Below are 6,710 nucleotides of genomic sequence, written 5' to 3'. Positions count from 1 at the left end.
AAATTCTTTTAACAAGAAACAAAGCCTTTAATTCCGAGAGATCAGATGAAAGGCTCCAAATGCAAATGTGCGGACAAAGAAGCTACTGGTGAGAATAGGCTGCCTTCAAAGTGTGAATGACTAAACGCTGAGCTGGCTAGGGAGGAGGGGACATAGCAAGTGCAGGAGGGAGGCAGGCCGCGCTGGCTCCCTCAATTGCTTCCTTTCAGTAAGTGATGGGTCTCAGCGGTTGGGGCCATGAAGAGTCCCAGGCGTGAAGAGTCCCACACACCTGGGCTGGCAGCTAGGCTCAGCCCTGTGACCCCGGGTGATTCACTTCATTTTTCTGAGCGCCTCAGTTTCTTCGTACTCGAAATGGAATGAGTGGAAGACACTCTGCAGAGGTGAAGCTGGAGGGAGAAATTGGGTCTGAATTGCCTGGCCCAGCAGGTGCTGAAGGCAAGTTAGCGGCATTCTTTCCTTCAGATGCCCATCTTGCTATTCCTCTTGCTTGATCAAGGCTCCTCACTAATTCTCACTTTTTTCATTCAATTTTCCCATACCCTTTAGGCTCCCTCACATCATCCACCTCAAAAGACTCCTCAGTTCCCTCCCTGGACTTGAGGAAAATGTCAGTTGATTGGCAGGGCACTGGTGCTATCCTCCCTTCCAGAACTAGAGAGCCCATTTTCCTGAGCCTTGCTGACTGGCCCAGAGGGAGGCACAAGGCAAGGGGTTTAGGAGGAGGGACAAGTCAGTGAAGGCATCGAAGGCATGGAAGGCATCGTGAAGGGCAATGTTGGGGGAAGAGTGATAAAATCAGTATGGGGGAAACAGGAGATGCTTGGGATGAGATAGATTGGGGGGTGGGGGAGCTGCAGGCCCAGATCCTGGAGCACCCTGAGGGCTGTGTAAGGAGCCTAGCTTTCTTCTAATGGCAAGATAAGCAGGCGGTGGGTGTTGAGCGGGGCTCTGCCACAATCTGATTTACACGTTTGTACTCCCTCTCTGGCTGCTGGGTGCAGAATTAATTGGAGGGGGACAGAAGTGTCAAGAGGGGATGGCATTGTGCACTGGGGTGGGAACTATGGAGGGAGGGAGAAAGCAAGGGAGCCACATTCAGCATTAACCATTCTCAGTGCTTCTCTGTGATCCACAGGTGTCACTCACATAGCCTCTCTGGAGCATGGGGAGGAGACATCAATTCCCTCTCACAGCCTGTAACTAAAGCCGGAAACTCCCACCTTGCCTGCCAGTTCTACCTTCCCTGCAATGGGCTGATTCAAGAGGTATTCATCTCCAGGCTCTTTGCTGCTCTTCCTTCCTCTGACAGGTGCTGGGTTTTTCTTTTCTTCTCTCTCTCCCTCAGAGGGTCTCTCCTCCAAGAAAGCTGCCTCAGTGAGGTGAGAAGCTCATGAGGATGAGAGGGGGCCTGTGGAGCTGTGTGACCTTAGGCAAATTACTGCCCCTCTCTGGTCTTCACCTTTCCCTTTTCTATAAAGCTGGCATAATGATAAAAGGAGATGGCAGCCTACAGATACTCTGGGCAAAGGTGCTAGGTAAGGACATACCACTGTTTTTTTTGGGGGGGGGTGGTAAGAGGAGGAAGGTGTTCTGGGGGCTCCTTGCCAGATGCCTGCTGTGTTGCCATAAGGAAAGAGATTTCATTTCAGTATCAAGTCAAAGTCACTTTTGGGGTCAAAGTCTGTTACCTGCATATTGGGTATGGCTGCCATAGGCCCTGCCTGGGCTCAAGATGGGTCCTGAAGTGAAGTTTGAACTTAGGAGCTTTGGGATGTAGCTTCAACCTCTATGATGGCTGTTCCCTGGCTCTGGAGGGACTAGGGCTGGGGCCAGTGTCTTCCCTTCTCCTGGTCTGTTTCTCTATCTGAAAAATAAGGAAAAGTTACCTGCTGGAGAAGGCTGACCAGGCAAATGGATGAAAGAGGAGAAGAGAAGAGACCAGGCTTGGGATAGCACGGGATGTGGAGTATGGGTGGGGAGCTGAGAAAGAGCTGGGGGAGAGTTGAAGAGAGGAGGTTGCTGAGGGGCAGGTGTGCTGCATGGAGCTCAGGATGGCCACTGAGGTAGGTTCAGAAAATGGAGTAGATGCTGAGCTGTAGGCCTAGAGCCCAGGTTGCTCAGGGATCCACAAACAAACAGTCAAGAGGGTACCCAGCTTTGCTGTGGGACTAAGGCAGGTTCCCCCAGGACTCCAAAAGGTCTGGCCTACAGTGAAGCCAACTGATAGGAGTGTCACAGGGAAACCCCTGAAGAAAAGCAATGCCTCAGCAGTTGTCAAGACACAGGGAGCCCTGGGAACTGGCCTGCTCCAGGCAGTTTGCCCTGCCAATAGAGCACCACGGAGAGGACAAAGGGATGGAGAAAGAAGAGCATGGAAACCTGTGACAGGAAAGTCCTTTAGGACAGGGACTGATGGATGTTGCAAGAGAGGTTCATTGTTTAGCCTCTTTGGTGCCAAGGCTACTGTGAAGATCCTGCCTGGCACTGTGTGGCTCAGAGCAGAGGTGAGGCAGGTTCCTAAGGCAGGTTCTTGACATTTAGGATCTTCCCTTTTCCTGCTCACCCCATTCACCCTCCAAGCCCAGGTAGCTGCAAACAGCTTGCTCCCTGCTGCTCTTCTTCCATTCAGTTGCTGGGTGGCTGCATTTTTTCTCTTTTATGTGTTTTATTTTCTTTCCTGTTGTCAATCAAAACCCGTGTAGCCCAGGCAGGGCAGGCTAAGAATGTGTGCAGGCCCAGCCTGGGAGGGCTCAGGCTGCCCTCGTTCACCCAATGAGCCGCATCTGGCTGGCGGGAAGCGGGGGGCAGGGCATCCCACATCTGCTCCCCACATTGCTCATCTCAGCCCCTGCTGCTGCCCAGGAGGAAGAGGCGGCCCAGCCCGGAGAGACAAGAAAAAAAAAGGAGAATCAGTGATGGCGGGAAAGGGGAGTGCAGAAAGGGCCCAGAGCAGGAGCACAAAGTAAGGGTGGGTTGACATAGCAACTGCTGACAAAGCTCCCTACCCAAGATACCTCTGTGAGACTGGCCGAGGGAAGGGAAAGAAGGCCTGAGACAGATGGAGAGTAAGGAGACCGGAGACAGAGAGTCCAGAGGCCCTTTGAAGAGCTCAGAGAGACCCTGGGAGATTCACAGGGTGGGGGAGGCAGAAACAAGGAATGAAAGAGAAAGCCTAGGAGTGGGAAGCAATACAAAATGCAAGGAAAAACTATGAAGTTTGGAAGCTCTAGTTTTGCTTTTTTGTGCCCTTGCACCCTGGTGAGTGAGGATGTCCCATAAACCTTGGGATTAGCTGCTCTGATGTCCTGGGCTGGCCAGCACCTAATGGAAGCCACCTGGCTGGCCACAGGCCCTAGCCCTGCCCCAGCCCTGAACCCAAAGGGCTCCCCTAGAAATGACTTTATTTGCAAATTTACAGTTGGGGAGCAACACTGAGACCAAGGATCAGGATGGGGTGCCCCTGTCCTCCATGAAACCAAGTAGTACCTTCCTGGCACAATACCCCCAACCCCCCTCCGCAGTTCACCTACACGGGATGTCCCCATTTATCTCTGTGTGAGCAGTTCAGAAGGGTAGAAAGTGCTCATGGGGATCCTGTGGAAGAGACTCAGGTCTGAAGGTAGATCGCCTCTCTTGCTTCTGAGTCCCTGTCCCATGACACTGCCAGCAGGGCCAGCCACAGTGGCCCAGCCTGCTCCAAACCACCAGTCCAGCCCATTTCTCTTCCTCACTGTGACCTGAAGCAGAGGCTTCAGCAATGCTGGCAAGTAGGACGTGTGTGATTACCCTCATTTCACAAATGACTTAAAGAAGGCAGAGAGAGGAAGTGTGGTGTTCAGGATCACACAGCAAGTCAGGCGCAGGAACCAAGACACTGGGGTGGGGGGATGAGTAATCAGGAATTTGTCCTGGGAAAGAAGGAGAGGAGAGGAGAGGAGAGGAGAGGAGAGGGAGAGCTGGCTGTAGAGGGTGTGTGTGTGTGTGTGTGTGTGTGTGTGGCATTGGGGGCCAGGAAGGGCCCCCCACCCAGAGATAGAGGGAAAAGAGATGGAGGTAGCCCCTGACAGGAACTAGTAGAAAGAAGCAGATCCTGAGGCTGGGAGAAGAGAGCCAGGGCAGTGCCATTCTCTGAGGACCACAGGTGGGTCTGGTAGGGGCAGGCTGCAGCCAGGATGCACCAGAGAGGTTGGATCCCACAGGCTCCTTGCCCTGTGGGAGAGAAATCAGCCTGAGAAAAGGGGGAGGTTTGGGACTGCACAGTCTTCCCCCCAGGAGAGCACCTGCCCCCTCCCTCCTGCCCCCCAACCCTCCCTGGCCTTCCGCTGCAGTTTGACAATCAGTTTGAGGCAGCTCTGCCTCTGTATCTATTATTGTTCAAAAGTTTGTAATGGTCTTTATTATCCATGAATGAGTGAGATCATGTGGTATTTTTCCTTCATTGACTGGCTTATTTCACTTAGCATAATGCTCTCCAGTTCCATCCATGCTGTTGCAAATGGTAAGAGTTCCTTCTTTTTTACAGCAGCATAGTATTCCATCGTGTAGATGTACCACTCCTCCTTCTTCTTCTTCTTCTTCTTCTTCTTCTTCTTCTTCTTCTTCTTCTTCTTCTTCTTCTTCTTCTTCTTCTTCTTCTTCTTCTTCTTCTTCTTCTTCTTCTTCTTCTTCTTCTTCTTCTTCTTCTTCTTCTTCTTCTTCTTCTTCTTCTTCTTCTTCTTCTTCTTCTTCTTCTTCTTCTTCTTCTTCTTCTTCTTCTTCTTCTTCTTCTTCTTCTTCTTCTTCTTCTTCTTCTTCTTCTTCTTCTTCTTCTTCTTCTTCTTCTTCTTCTTCTTCTTCTTCTTCTTCTTCTTCTTCTTCTTCTTCTTCTTCTTCTTCTTCTTCTTCTTCTTCTTCTTCTTCTTCTTCTTCTTCTTCTTCTTCTTCTTCTTCTTCTTCTTCTTCTTCTTCTTCTTCTTCTTCTTCTTCTTCTTCTTCTTCTTCTTCTTCTTCTTCTTCTTCTTCTTCTTCTTCTTCTTCTTCTTCTTCTTCTTCTTCTTCTTCTTCTTCTTCTTCTTCTTCTTCTTCTTCTTCTTCTTCTTCTTCTTCTTCTTCTTCTTCTTCTTCTTCTTCTTCTTCTTCTTCTTCTTCTTCTTCTTCTTCTTCTTCTTTTCTCTCTCTCTCTCTCTCTCTCTCTCTCTCTCTCTCTCTCTCTCCATGAGGATCTAGGCTAGATTCTAGACTGACCTGGCTCAACATAGGATGGTTTCTAGAAATGCAGTATTAAATCTGGAAGGAGCCAGGAAGCCCTTGGCATATATGGAGGCACCATGAAGACCTTTGATGGATGAGGGAAGTGAGGTGAAGGGGCTGCCCAAAGTTTCACAGAAAATCCAAGGGCACCTGGAGGACCTGAAGCCAGAATCTGCCTCTCCAGTGGCTGGACAGAGCAGGGAGCTCCAGGACCAAGCAAGAAGCCACTGAGATGAGAGGAGATGGAGCCAACAGAATAGTGAAGGAGGGTGCTGGAGTTACCCATATTTATTGAACATTTACTGTGTGACAGATATGTGCCATGCAATGCTCAGGATGTGCATTTCCCCCTTTAAGTCACACACAAATCCAAGGAAGGAACTGGGGTAAACTCCCATTTTTTACTGACAAGGAAACTGGGGCTCGGAGAGGTGAAGTGATTCACAGCTGGTAAGTAGAAGATCCGGGTTTGTCAGAGTCCAAGTTCAGGGCTTCAACCCTAGTGGGGACCAGACCCTCATGGTGGTGAGGAGAGGAAGTCAGGGTGGATGGTCAGGGAGATTGGGCCAGCATCCTGATCAGTGCTGCCTTCATTCCAGGGTCCTCACCCCTTGGCCCATCAGGGAAGATAGTCTGGGAACTGTCTTTTTTGTACTCCTCTCCCGGAAGTAGGCCCCTCGCTGTCCAGAGCTGCCCACCAGACTGTGAGGACAGTGAGGTGTCATTACTTCTCCTCAAGAACAAAGATCTCTGACCTCCCCCACAGCTGCATGTGGGCTCACTGTGGAGGTCCAGAGACATGGTAAGTAGTGCACTGAGCTCAGGGCAGCCGGAGTCCAGCCTTCTACTTCCAGCTCTGCTGAGTGATGCAGTACACATGTTCCTTCTCTGCTCCGGGCCTCAGTGCCACTATCTGCACCAAGGGGGATGGGCCTACATTGTCTGAGAGCTCTGCCAGCTTTGCCAATCTGGGAATCTATGACATAAACACATAGAAAGAGAACTGACAGTCTCAGGTGAGCCATACCAAGCACCAGATCAAGAGGGCTCCACCTCCTCACTATGGAGTTGGCGCTCACAGGGAGCAAGGTCATCATGACACGGGGGGCGGGGGAGGCTGGTGAAGACAAATGGGCTTTCTTTTTTTAAGTCAAGTTTTTTTAATATGTTTTTATTGATTTTTAAAATATGGAGTTGGCGCTCACAGGGAGCAAGGTCATCATGACACGGGGGGCGGGGGAGGCTGGTGAAGACAAATGGGCTTTCTTTTTTTAAGTCAAGTTTTTTTAATATGTTTTTATTGATTTTTAAAATTAATCTTTTTTAAAATATATTTTATTGATTTTTTACAGAGAGGAAGGGAGAGAGATAGAGAGTCAGAAACATCAATGAGAGAGAAACATCGATCAGCCGCCTCCTGCACACCCCCCACTGGGGATGTGCCCACAAACAAGGTACATGCCCTTGACCGGAATCGA

This window comes from Myotis brandtii, unplaced genomic scaffold, assembly GCF_000412655.1.
Source record: "Myotis brandtii unplaced genomic scaffold, ASM41265v1 scaffold1418, whole genome shotgun sequence".
NCBI classification, from domain to species: Eukaryota; Metazoa; Chordata; class Mammalia; order Chiroptera; family Vespertilionidae; genus Myotis; species Myotis brandtii.
This window is presented reverse-complemented; position numbering follows the sequence as displayed.